This window comes from Puma concolor, chromosome E2 (assembly GCF_028749965.1).
Source record: "Puma concolor isolate L17-30 chromosome E2, mPumCon1.1.hap2, whole genome shotgun sequence".
In the NCBI taxonomy this organism is placed as follows: Eukaryota; Metazoa; Chordata; class Mammalia; order Carnivora; family Felidae; genus Puma; species Puma concolor.
Genome location: NC_141681.1, coordinates 14,871,766 through 14,886,374, shown reverse-complemented (window position 1 = coordinate 14,886,374; position 14,609 = coordinate 14,871,766). Strand labels below are relative to the sequence as shown.

Here is a 14,609-nt window from a genome sequence, read left to right as displayed (position 1 = left end):
GCCAGTGGTGTGTTAGAGAAATTTCCTGAAAAGGTACGATCACAACTCTCATTCATATATAAAACGGACACATGCTAAACCTTTTATTTAACTCAGTAGTCATGGGGGGAAATCAGGCAGATGTTACCACAGGTTCAAAAGAAAATCTGAAGAACACACCCAGTATAGATCAGGAATCATGAAACAGGTGTACAAAGGAGGCAAAACCAATTGTTTGCAAAGAGCAAAAGGAAAATCAGTTGAACCTCTACCAGACAAGATAGAATTTGTATGTCCAAAGGTAAAACTTTACTTTTTTTCATTGCTATTGATTATCTACATTTTAGAGTTGTAAAATAACACCGTTTTCTGCTGAAGCACAAATAGAAAGGCATTGCCTTTACTTAAACTGGAAAAGTGGGATGCTAAATGGTGTTAGAGATTTCGAGTTTGGGAAAATGTAGCAGGAGGCTAGCTCTGAGGAAAAATAGTACACACTGCTGGTTCTTTTTTTTTTTTTTTCATGTTTATTTATTTATTGGGAGAGGGAGAGAGAGCAAGGGAGGGACAAAGAGAGAGAGAGGGAGAGAGAGAATCCCAAGCAGGCTCCACGCTGTCAGCACAGAGCCCAATTTGGGGCTCAGATTCACAAACAGTGAGATCTGACCTGAGCCAAAATCAGGAGTCAGACGCTTAGCCGACGGAGCCCCCCAAGTGCCCCTACACTGCTGGTTATGACTTAGCATGCTTGGAATGAAGCCTGGGCATCTGCAGTTTTTAATAGTTCCACAAAGCACCCCATTTGAGAACCAATCTGTTAATATAAATTAGCATTCAATTTTCCACCCGAAGGGAGAGCCTAATGTGAGAATAATCCAAATCCTCACCTAAATTTTTTGTTAAAAAATAAACATTTCTGTTGGTTTGGGATATGTTCTATGGCACTTGGGGGTAGAGGGTTGACTTTCCCACTTGTGTTCTTAACTCTGAGTGGTTTCATTCAGCCATCCCTATCAGGGAAACAGTCCTTCAGGTGTGTGGATCAAGAGGAAATTCCTGCATATTCCCTGTATCTCCTGGCTTCCTCTCTCTTTCGGAATATCCTGTGCTGGTCCCCAGACTCCAGGCTCTAGCTCTGGTGACAGAGAGGACTTCTGACCTTGTTTAGCCTGCAGCAAGGGCAGAGCTGGCCAGCAGGGGGCAGCGCAGGCTCAGGCTGGGGTGTCCTCGCCATACTCCCCTTTCCTCAGCCTGAGCATTTCCTTGCCCAACTGGCCTGGGTGACTCTATTTCTCTCATCAGAGGTGTGATAGAAAAAGCACACAGTTCAGTTTAGTTCAATCTTTCCTGAACTTTGCATACTACATAAATGACCTTAGGAAGTTTCTCAACTTCTCTTTGCCCAGATGTTCGTGTTTGCAGAATAGGGATAATTGTACCCATCTCCTAGGATTAAATCAAGTAAATATGTGTAAAACACTTGAAGCAGTGGTTGGCAGAGTTAATACTATAAAAGTATTCACTGTTCTTACCATCACCGTTATTGTTTATCAGGCACTGTTGACTCCTAAATGAACGAGACTGTTTTTTAAAGACAGTCTTGAGGCAGGGCAAAGAAAAAGATGTACATGGGTGTACACGGGGTATGGAGGGGGCAGAAGTAACCAAAAAACAGCTTCCCAGAGGACAGAGTGCTTTTAGGAATATATAAGACAAAGGGGCTTGGGAGTTGGGGAGCAAAAGCAGGGGACAGCATTCTAAACAAAGGGGGCAGCCAATGGAAAGGCAGGTTTGGGGAGCTTCAAGTTCAAATCCTTCTACTTGAGCCAGCCCTGGGAGCAAGGGAGGATGTGAAGGGAAAGGAGACAGAGATGGGTAGGGGCCAGATGATGACTAGACTTGAAAGTCAGGGGTGCCTCTGTATCTCAGTTGGTTGAGCGTCTGACATTGGCTCGCGTCATGGTCTCACAGTTTGTGGGGTTGAGCCCCACATTGGGCTTGTTGCTCTCAGTGCAGAGCCCACTTCAGATCTTCTGTTCCCCTCTCTCTCGGTCTCTCCCCTGCTCACACTCTCACACTCAGAGATAAATAAAACATTAAAAAAAAATTTTTTTTTTTTTAAAGAAAAAGGAAAAAAGAAAGTCAGCCATATGGACATGGACTTCCTGCTGCAGGTCTGTGGACTCCAAGCAAGGGCACACAACCTCCACTGTGGGGAGGGAAAAAATATTAGTGCTTTAATTTGTAAATGCTATCTTGTTGGGAATTTCTGTTTCTTTTTTGCGTTTATTTATTTTTTAAGGGGATACATATATTTTTAAGTTTATTTATTTATTTTGAGAGAGAGAGAGAGAGAGAGAGAGAATCCCAAGCAGGCTTCACGCTGTCAGCGCAGAGCCCCACACAGGGCTCGATCTCACAACTGTGAGATCATGACCTGAGCTGAAATCAAGAGTCAGACGCTTAACCGACGAAGCCATCCAGGTACCCCATGGATTTCTTTTTCTGTACCTGATTTTCTAATATGTGAATACAATGGTACACATATGCAATTTATAAATAAATACATTTGGCCCTTGAATGACACAAGGGTTAGGGGCACCAAGCCCCTGTGCAGTCAAAAATCTGCGTGTAACTTTTGACTCCCCCAAAACTTAACGGTAACATAACAGTCAACTAATGCATGTTTTGTATGTTATACATGTTACATATTATATTTTTACAATAAAGTAGGCTAGAGGGAAAAAATGCTATTAAAATCACTAGGAAGAGAAAATACATTTACAGTGATGTGCTATATTTATTGAAAACCATCCACATGTAAGTGGACCCATGCAGTTCAGACTCATGTTGTTCAAGGGTTAACTGTATTTGTCTATTGGGATGCATGCTAGGTTTATGACTACAGGTCATGCAGAACCACCAGAGATGGCTGGCTTTTAACCAGGAAAATGACAGAAATAACATCTCAGGGGCACCTGAGTGGCTCAGTCTGTTAAGCGTCCAACTCTTGAGCTCAGGGTCGAGCTTGCAGGGAGAGCTGGCCCAAGTTGAGGCGTTGGCATTGGGGATGGCAAAGATGTGGACTTGAGTGATATCAAGGAAGTATTTAGTTCCATCAACAGGAAGTAGTAATCTCTAAGTGGCCAGGTAGCCAAGAGCATGGGGAATAGAATATCAAATGCTCAATGAAAACAAACACTCAAAGAACATGGGTACCCAATGATTGTCAGGTGTTGGTAGCTATAAATTTTTATTACAGAGAATATAAGTCCAAGATTGGAAACTGTCACTTGTATTTGGACTGTAAAGGTGACCTTAACTGAGTCATGAGAGGATGATGATTCCTTCTTGCCAGGAAGGAGTCAGACTACACTCTTGAGTGAGAATGGTAGGAGGCAGGACCATTGCGGGGAGGAAGGGGAGGCTACGTTTCTGGAAAGAAGGGACTTAAGCATATCTATAGACTCAAAAGAGAGGGGATCAATGAAGGGATGAAAAACAGAAACAGCTGCTCCAGTAGAATCCCCAGGGCCTGGTGTCCTGGCAGAGTATCATTCCACTTCTCCTCACCAGAGAAACCCCTTCTCTTATCAAAGTGCTCATTTAAAATGGTTAAACAGAATGACTCTTACACAATTATAAAGTGTGTATCAATGATTTATTTAGCTTTACATATTTATTTAGATTGTTTATTACTAATGACAGAATGGCAGTATGAGAAAATTGGTTCAAAGGCCTATGGGAGAGACCAAAGTATTTCTAGACAATGCAAGACAACACACCAAAAGAAGATGGTCAAGTCAGCTCCCAAACTGGCTAGTGTCTTACTGGTTGGATGAGTTGAATGAGCAACAGCCCCAGTTTGCCCAGGACACTCCTGCTTTTATCACTAAAAGTTCTTTGTCTTGGGAAGTCCCTCAGTCCCAAAGCAAATGGGAACAGTTGGTCATCTTACCTAAAGGACCATAAGCTATAAGCTTTGAAGTTATTCTATTAGACAGGAAGTCACTTCAATCTTTACTTTCCAAAAAGCACTTGCAATTGACCAATCCGAAAGAGGATCCAGCTTTACAGAACCTGACCCTGAATCAAGACAAGTGATACGTCAAACAAAAGCACACTATCCCCTAGAGAATCAGTAATTTGGTGTGGGCCTGCTCCACAGCACTCCATATAGCATTGAAGACATGAAGTTATCTCTTGCCTCTTTTCTAACTGTTGAATAATTTTTGACACTCTACAAAATAAAACAAAAAATAATTTCTGTACCTCGTCCACATTTCTGTAGAGGAAAGAAAAATTATCAAGGGCAGGCTCAGTCCTCAGAGCTGGGGAGACTCCTCTCAGTATAAGCCATTCACTTGCATAATTAAGAATTACCCCTCTAGGGGCGCCTGGGTGGCGCAGTCGGTTAAGCGTCCGACTTCAGCCAGGTCACGATCTCGCGGTCCGTGAGTTCGAGCCCCGCGTCGGGCTCTGGGCTGATGGCTCGGAGCCTGGAGCCTGTTTCCGACTCTGTGTCTCCCTCTCTCTCTGCCCCTCCCCCGTTCATGCTCTGTCTCTCTCTGTCCCATAAAATAAAAAACGTTGAAAAAAATTAAAAACAAACAAAAAAAAGAATTACCCCTCTTACAAAAAACATTAAAAAAAATTTTAAAAAGAAAAACAAAGGGGTGCCTGGGTGGCTCAGTTGGTTAAGCGTCCGACTTCAGCTCAGGTCATGATATCACAGTCCGTGAGTTTGAGCCCCATGTCGGGCTCTGTGGCTACAGCTAAGAACCTGGAGCCTGCTTTGGATTCTGTGTCTCCCTCTCTCTCTGCCCCTCCCCTGCTCATGCTCTGTCTCTCTCTGTCTCAAAAATAAATAAAAACATTTAAAAAATTAAAAAAAAAAAAAAGAAGAATTACCCCTCTTACAGTAGCTATCATTTTGAAAGGTTGTAAAAGGTTTAGATCCCTGGCAGGTCAGAGTTCAGTCTCCAGGGACTAGACCCACCCAGATAATCCAGGATAATTTCCCTGCTATAGGATTCTTAATCATATCTGATAAGTTGCTTTGGCCATGTGAGGTGACATATTCGGTTTCCGGGGAGTAGGCTGTGGAAATCTCGGGGAGTAGGCTGTGGACATCTCGGAGGGGGACATTCTTCTCTTTACTGTACTGTGGGTCAGTTTCAGGAGTGCTTTGGGTCATTCGTGAGTCTCCCATGAGGCTGTAGCCAAGAGTTTGGTTAGGACTGTAGTCATCTAGGTTTTAATGCGCCCAGAGGATCTGCTCCAAAGGTCATCCAGTCACGTGGTGGACAAATTAATGCAGCTACTCTCAGGGGGCCTCGATTCCTCTTCACAGGGGGTGTCCATAGGATTGCTTGGGTATCAAGGCATAAGGCTGGCTTCTCCCAGAGCAAGAGATCAAAGAGACCAAAATGGAAGCTGCAGTGAATGCTTTTTTTTTTTTAATTTTTAAATTTTTAAATATTTATTCATTTTTAAGAGACCTAGAGTGTCAGCGAGGGAGGGGCAGAGAGAGAGGGAGACACAGAATCTGAAGCAGGCTCCAGGCTCTGCACTGTCAGCACAGAGCCCAACACAGGTCCTGAACTCATTGACTGTGAGATGGTGACCTGAGATGAAGTCAGACACTTAACCGTTGGAGCCACCCAGGCGCTCCTGCTTTTTTTTTTTTTTTTTTTTTTTTGCCTTAGAAGTCACGTACTGTCACCTCTTCCATGGAATCATTAGTCATGCAAGTCAAGTCACGTCCTTACTGCACGTGAAAGGACCATATTAGGGCGTGACTATCAGAAGGCAAGGATAACTGGGGCCCTCCGTGGAGGCCAGCCATCCCAAATGTTTATTATTACTCATCTTTTGATGTATGGTATCATTAAAAAGTTTCTCAGATTGTGGAAACGTTTTCAAAGCATCATTTTTAGAAAAAGTCTATGAGTGCATGTGTATGTATTAATTGTAAAAGTAATGTAACATCGGGGCACCTGGGTGGCTTAGTAGGTTGAGCGTTCGCTCTTGATTTCGGCTCAGGTTATGATCTCACGGTTTGTGAGGTCGAGTCCTGCACTGACGGTCAGCTGTCAGCACAGAGCCTTCTTGGGATTCTCTCTCTCCCTCTCTGCCCTTCCCCTGCTTGTGTTCCCTCTCCCCATATAAATAAATAACTTAAAAACATTAAAAACCAGGAATGTAACATAAAAAGTAACCTCTCCTAATTATAAACTGCTTTCATTTTTGCATATTCTATTAAGACTTTGTCTGCAAGGGTGTCTGGGTGGCTCAGTCAAGTTAAGCATCCGAGTTTGACTCAGGTCATGATCTCACAGTTTGTGAGTTTTAGCCCTGCATGGGGCTTACTGCTGTCAGCTTGGAGTCCGCTTCAGATCCTCTGTCCTCCCCCCCCAACCCCACGCAACTCTTCCCCTTCCCTGCTCATGCCATCTCTCTCTCTCTCTCTCTCTTTCTCTCTCTCAAAATAAAAAAATAAAAAAACTTGGCAAAAAACATTTATTTTGCATATTTTCATACTGTTGTAAACATAACACATGAAATTTTGCAGTATGATGAGGAGGTTAAATGTTTGGTCTGTGAAGCCTAGATTTCCTGGGTTCAAAGCCTGATTCCACCACTTACTAGCTATATGACCTTGAGAAAATAACTTAAATTTGATATGCCTCAATTTCCTTATTGGCAACATGAGGATACTAATGCCTCATAGGGGTGCTGTGAGGATTGAATGAGTTAACACATTTAAAAGTATTTATAACACTATCTGATGCGTAGAAAGTGCAAAATGAGAGTTTGCTGCTGTTTTTATTTTTTTAGCGTTATCTTGTAAAATACTTATGTCATAAAACACTGTTATGTCTTTCTGTAAAAGACAAAAAAAAAAAAAAGAATATATGGAAGTCCTCTGGTACCTCAGACTGTGACCTTATTTGGAGATACTGTCTTTATAGAGGTAATCGAGTTAAATGATGTCTTTAGGGTGGGTTCCTAATCCAATATGACTGGTGTCCTTATAAAAAGGGGAAACTTGAAGACAGAGATAGACATGCATAGAGGGAAGACAATGTGAAGGGACAGGGAGAGGATGGCCATTGACAAGCCCAGGAGAGAGGCCTGGAGCAGACTCTTCCCTCACAGCCCTTAGAAGGAGCCAATCCTACTAACACCTTGATCGTGGACTTCTGGCTTCCAGAACTGTGAGACAATACATTTCTGTTGTGTAAACCACCTGGTTTGTGGCACTTTGTTGTAGCAGCCCTAGCAAGCTAGTACAAACACTTTCTTATGATGGAATATGTATCTTTACAATTGTGATTATGCTAATTACTATGATGTATACTCATTATATGAATGATGTTATCACACTTTGCTTAGCTGTTCCCCAATAGTGACACTTAGGATGTTTTCAGTGCTTCAGTATCACAGCTAATGCAGAAATAAATTATTTTTTCAGGATAAATTCTCAGGGGTGGGATTTCTGGGGTCAGGGAATATGGGTATTTTTGTCTTGATGTGTCTTTCCACTTTGTTTTCTCAAAGGGCCACTCTGATAGTCCATGTTTGAAACATGGTGATGGCAAATCAAAGTCCTGTGTAATTATTTGTCTCTATTCTGGGCCCCTATAGGGCTTCATGCATTTTGGAGTGCCCTTCGAGCATCAGTTTCCATTGTAGTGCTCAGTGAAAAAGTCCACGAGTCACTAGCAAAAACTAGCATTTCTCTACATCTTAGGACATCAGTAATATGTGTGCAATAACCAAAAACAAGTTCCTTCAGCCTATTCATCTCACCAAATGTGCAGCATGTTGCCTTCAAAGGTGACTCAGAGAAAATCCACTGCCCTACCAAGGAACAGCACCTGCATCAACTAATAAGTATGGGCCCTGTTAGCTTTCTGCATACTGACATCAGCAGAATGCCCTGTCCTGTTCTTAGCGCCACCTTGACCAGCACCACCCAGGTGTGGGTGATTCCCAACTCAGGTTTCACAATGTCCCCCGGGAGGCAGTTGAGTACAAGAGGCAGCCTGGGACCAGGGAGGGTGGAGCTCTGACTTCAAGAGCTAGCTGCCAGTGAAATCTGGACACAGACAAAGAGTGTTGCTCACCGCCTTCACACTTCTCCATTCAGCATCATTTCCTTCTTTGTGGGCACATGTTACCCTCAAAGGGCTGCAATCTCTCCCCTTGTATCACCTACCCCCAAAAATCTGCTCAAAGTAAACTTTTACACACAGGAACAAGCAATCTGTGCCCAATAATATCACTCCTTATCCAAACGGAAGCTCCACAGGAGCTGTTTTTTTTACTGCTGTGACAGTGCCTGGCATGTAGTAAGTGCTCAATAAACAAGTGTTGACTAGAGGAATAAACTTCATCTTTTAAGGTCATTATTATTATTATTTCAGATTAAAAAATTTTTTTTAATGTTTATTTTTTGAGAGAAAGAGAGAGAGAGAGAGAGACAGAGCATGAGCAGGGAAGGGGCAGAGACAGACGGAGACACAAAATCTGAAGCTAGGCTTCAGGCTCTGAGCTATCAGCACAGAGCCCCACATAGGGCATGAACCCACAAGCCAAACCCACAAGCCGTGAGATCATAACCTGAGCCGAAGTCAGATGCTCAACCAACTGAGCCACCCAGGTGCCCCTATTATTTTGCATTAGTAACAGCACTTACTATAGTCGAAATATTTGAAAATTAAGAAAAATGTAGAGACAAAATTGAAGTCACCCATAAAAAATCATCCATAAATCCATAGCTACCTTATTCCAAATATGTTAATGTTTTATATATTTTTTCCAGTAACTTTGACATCCAAATTTATATGCTGGCTATTGTGAAAGTGCTTCAAAATAGTGTAAGTATAAGGTAGTATTAAAAAATACTAATTTAAAGGGGTGCCTGGGTGGCTCAGTTGGTTAAGCGTCTGACTTTGGCATGGATTATGATCTCACAGTTTGTGGGTTCGAGCCCTGTGTCAGGCTCTGTGCTGACAGCTCAGAGCCTGGAGCCTGCTTCAGATTCTGTGTCTCCCACTCTCTCTGCCCCTCCCCCACTCACACTCTGTCTCTCAAAAATAAATAAAAATGTTAAAAAAATACTAATTTATAATGTCCTAAAAATGGTCTTTTGGGTAGTCCTAAGTATTATCTCCTCCAGCCATTTCTGTGCCCAGTGGCCATCTGTTTTGTTGATATTCTTGACAAAGGGGATAGAGTTATCTTGGGTATGATAAAATGTGCAAGACCTAATTAATTTTTTTTTTAATTTTTTTTTTTTTAACGTTTATTTATTTTTTTTTTTGGACAGAGAGAGACAGAGCATGAACGGGGGAGGGGCAGAGAGAGAGGGAGACACAGAATCGGAAACAGGCTCCAGGCTCCGAGCCATCAGCCCAGAGCCCGACGCGGGGCTCGAACTCACGGACCGCGAGATCGTGACCTGGCTGAAGTCGGACGCTTAACCGACTGCGCCACCCAGGCGCCCCAAGACCTAATTAATTTTTAAAAGTAAGTCCATGTTTGGCAGTTCCTTTGTCTGGGGCCGGCAGAGAGGGAACCTGCGGGGAGGTGGAGAATAACGGGCAGTGTCACAAAATCAAATAAACAACTGTAACATGTTGGGTGTTGCAACTCTGAAAAGTTGGGAATGATCATGGCCCGAAGGCAGTGGTCCTCTGGCACCTTGCGTGTGTGAGGGCAGCTTTTGTTGCAAACCAGTCCCAGGGACCCTGCCCTTGTGTGTCGGGCCTCTTCATACCACATTCCTCTCAAAAGGTCTCTCTTTTGAGTTGATGGCTTGCTTAAAATCCAACATCTTATTTAAACCTCTATGTTTTGGGGTGCCTGTGGGGGGCTCAGTCGGTTAAGCACCCTACTCTTGATTTCGGTACAGGTCATGATCTCAGTTTGTGAGTTCAAGCCCCACATCGGGCTCTGTGCTGACAGAGTGGAGCCTGCTTGCAATTCTTTCTCTCCCTCTGTCTTACCCCTCCCCTGTTTGCTCTCTCTCTCTCTCTCAAAATGAATAAATAAAACATTTAAAAAATAAAATAAAACTTTATGTTTTCAGTCTTCTCACACCAGTACTATTTCAAGAACAAGACCAGAAAATAGTATCATTTATAGGATCTCCCTTGTTTGCCCAGTTTGTTCAAGGTCACCAACAAATTGTTGACACGTTAAGACCGGAATCCAAATTCTTGGATGCCCTTCCATTTTGTCATACCCACACTCCTGTTTGTTCCTTGTTCTGGGTTGAATTATGTTCCCTCTAAATTCATATATTAAAGCCCTAACTCACCAGTATCACAGAATGTGATGTTATTTGGAAATAAGGTCATTGCAGATGTAGTTAGTTGCTGAAGTAGAGTGGGCCTCTAATCCAGTATGATGCATGTTCTTATTAAAAGGGAGAGTGATGTGTTAAGATGAAGGCAGAGAGCAAGAGGATGCCTCTATGGGTCAAGGAGTGCCAAAGATTGTCAGTTAACCACCCTTAGCTGGGGAGAGGCATGGAAGAGATTCTCCCTCCCAGGCCTCCCTCCAACCCTGTGGACACCTTGATCTCAGACTTCTGGCCTCTGGAAGTCTGAGACAATATATTTCTGTTGTTTAAGCCATGTAGTTTTTGGTACTTTGTATCACGGCCCTAGTAAACTAATATGCTCTCCCTAGTATGACTGAGATGTCATTGAATCTTGGGAAATTAATGTTCTCCATAGGGGTTGGAGTCTCTTTGGTGATTCTAGCTTCCTTTTTCCTCATTTTGGAAAGTGGTAGTGCTCAGGCAGAGGTAAAGTTTTCTGATATGTTCCATATTCCAGTATGTCAATAGTTTGAATTATTAAAGTCATGAATGTGCAGGGTAAAGTAAAATATGAAAATGTGTGATAAAAAACTTGGTGCGTAGAGTATACCATCAGATTATATCTATGGAAATTATATCTGTATATTCAAGGGACCTGACACAAATTATATCTATTGTTTGTGTACACACACACACACACACACACACACACACACAGATTGTACAAAGAAAGAGATTAGGAATATAATGGACATCTATAAACTACTTCATCCAGTGTGCAGAGTGCACATTCCTCTCATGCTTACATGGAACATTCACTGAGATAGACTGATCTAAAAATCAATGATCTAAGCTTCCACTCTAGAAAAGTAGAAATGGAAGAGCAAATCTAAAGCAAGCAGAAGAAAAGAAATAAAAATTCGAGGGGCACCTGGGTAGCTCAGTTGGTTAAGCGTCCAACTTTTGATTTTGGTTCAGGTCATGATCTCACAGTTGGTGAGATCGAGCCCTGTGTCAGGCTCCAAGCTGCCAGTGTGGGATTCTCTCTCTCTCCCACTCCCTCTGCCTCTCCCCGCCCCATTCTCTCTCTCTCTCTCTCTCTCTCTCAAAGTAAATAAATAACCTTTAAAAATTTAGAGTAGAAATCAATGAAATATGAAACAGGAAATCAATAGAGAAAATCACAAAACTGAAAGATGATTCTTTGAAAAGATAAATCAGATGATTTAACTCTAGGCATGATAAGAAAGTAAGAGAGATGACCCAAATTACTATTATCAGGAATTGAAGAGAGGATATCATTGCAGATTCCATGGATGTTAGAAAGATGTTAAAGGGATATTATGAACAACTCTCTGCTCACAGATTTGATAACCTAAGTGAAATGGACCAATTCCTTGAAAGACACAACCTGCCAAAATTCACACAACAAGAGATAGATAATCTGAATGGACCTTTAGCCACTAAAGAAATCAACTCAACAATATATACCCTTCCAAAACAGAAAGTACCAGGCCCAGATGGGTTCACTGGTGAATTCTACCAAACATTTAAGGAAGAAAAGTATATCAATTCTCTCTAATCTCTTTCAGAAGATAGAACCAGAGGTATAGTTCCTAATTCATTCTGTGAGTCCAGCATTACCCCAATACCCAAACCTGATAAACTACACACCAATGTTTCTCATTAATACAAATGTAAAAATTCTCAACAAAATATTAGCAAATAGAATATAATAATGTATAAAAAGAACTATACACAATGACCAAATGGGATTTATCTAAGATACACAAGGCTGATTCAACATTTGAAAATAAATTAATCTATCACATCAACTGACTAATGAAGAGAAGGCACATGATCATATCCATAGATACAGAAAAAGCATTTGATAAACTCGAGCATCTATTCATGATAGAAACTCTCAGTAGGGACTCCTGGGTGTCTCAGTTAATTAAATTTCTGACTGCTGATTTCAGCTCAGGTCATGATCTCACAGTTCATTAAATCTAGCCTGCTTTGGGCTCTGCCCTGCCAGCACAGAACCTGCTTGGGATTCTCTCTGCCACTCTCCTGCTCATGCACATTCTCTAACTCTCTCTCTCTCTCTCAATATAAATAACCATTTAAAACAAAACAAACAAACAAAAACCTCTCAGTAAACCTGGAAAAGAGGGGAGCTTTCTCAACTTGATGAAGAGTACCTATAAAAGAATGTACAGCTTATATCATACTTAATGGTGAGAACTCAAAAGCTTTCTCACAAGGGTAGGAACAAGGCAAGGATGTTCCTCTCATCACTGCTTTTAAACATCATACTTGGAATTCTACCTAATGCAATAAGACAAGGAAAGGAAATAAAAGGTATACAGATTTGGAAGAAAGAAGGAAAACTGTCTTTGTTAACAGATGACATGATCATTTATGTAGAAAATCCAGAAAAACTCAACCCAAAAAGCTCCTAGAACAAATAAGCAATTATGGCAAGGTCACAGAATACAAGGTTATGATATAATAATCAACCACTTTCCTACATATATATATATATATATATATATATATATATATATGTATATGTATATATATATACATATACATATATATGTATATATATGTGTATATATATATATATATACACATTTATGTATATACCATCAATGAACAAGTGAAATTTGAAATTAAAAAACATAATACCATTCACATTAGTACTGCAAGAAAAATGAAATAGGCACAAAACTACTGAATAGGGCTAATCTAGCTACCCGGTAGGATAACATAGAAATGCTAGAGGGTGGCCTCTGAGGCTAGATCAAAAAAGACACCAGGCTTCTGCCCTGTTCTCTCCACTCACTCACTCTGGGAGAATCCAACTGCCATATTGTCGAGACACTCAAGCATCCCTCTGGAGAGGTCTACTTGGAAAAGGACTCACGTCTTCAGCCAGCACCCAAGAAATTGAAATTTTCTGTCATCGGCCATGTGAGTGAACCACCTTCAAAGTGGATGACTGTAGTCCCAGATACATCTTGACTGAAACTTTGTGAGAGACTCTGAGCATACTCCCCAAACTAAGCTCCTCCTGAATTCCTAACCTGTAGAATTCCTAACCTGCAGAAACTGTGAGAGAAAATAACTTTTTGTTGTTGTTTTAAGCCTTTAACTTCTGATGCAATTTGTTTCGCATAATAGATAACTAACCTAAATGGGGATATTATCCACTGAGTAAGTGAATCCTGAAGGAGAACTAAGTTTCAGGGGACAGTATAATAGATATGGGGCCATACAATTCGCTCTTGCCAATAGAATTTAAAAGGAAATGATATGTGTCACTTCTCGTTTGAAACCATTAAGAATGGTTCTGCCTTGGGGCGCCTGGGTGGCGCAGTCGGTTAGGCGTCCGACTTCAGCCAGGTCACGATCTCGCGGTCCGTGAGTTCGAGCCCCGCGTCAGGCTCTGGGCTGATGGCTCGGAGCCTGGAGCCTGTTTCCGATTCTGTGTCTCCCTCTCTCTCTGCCCCTCCCCCGTTCATGCTCTGTCTCTCTCTGTCCCAAAAATAAATAAACGTTGAAAAAAAAAATTAAAAAAAAAAAAAAAAAGAATGGTTCTGCCTTTTCTACATTCACTCCGTCTTCTCTACCTCCATTTCCCCCAAACCAGGGCATCATTGAGGCTATGTGGTGAAAAATGTCAGAACCACAGGATGGAATGAGCCTGGATCCTGGAATCACTCCTGAAAGAAAGCTTCCTATGAGAAATCCCAACCATGAACACCTGCTTTGAACTTTATGTGATTGATAAATAAACATTAATTGTATTAAGCCACTGAGACTGGAGATCATTATAGCAATTAGTGCTGATTGGTCTGGATAATAGATACACATTAAGTTTAAGTTATATCTGAGGTATCAAATATGGAGGAGGCAGTTGTAAGTACTAGATGCTTGGAAAAAGCTGGAGAGATAGCTTGTGTATCATCTGAGGTCCCCAGGCTTTCGGGAGTCTCCATTCTTAACTATCATGTTACCAAAATGCACATGACATATGCACTAACACATCTGATAACTTAAAGTAAGTTTTTAAAAAAATATTTTTATTTTTAAGTAATCTCTACCCAGCATGGGGCTTGAACTCACAACTCCGAGATCAAGAGTCACACGCTCCACTGACTGAGCCAACCAGCACCCCAAAGTAAGTTTTCAATATTTTGGAATTTTCATCGAAAATTTTCCTTTTCAGTCTGTAGTCTTGTTGTGGTGTTCAAGAAGTTTTCATAGTTGGGGCACCTGGGTGGCT

General features: G+C 41.6%; 1 long non-coding RNA gene across 1 annotated transcript; it reads left to right on the top strand.

The window, feature by feature from the left end:
• LOC147573395 (uncharacterized) lies at window positions 1–14,138 on the top strand. Its single transcript, XR_015244715.1, has 2 exons — window positions 1–33; window positions 13,974–14,138. It is a non-coding gene; the product is annotated as an uncharacterized LOC147573395 (long non-coding RNA).
• The last annotated feature ends 471 nt before the right edge of the window (window positions 14,139–14,609 follow it).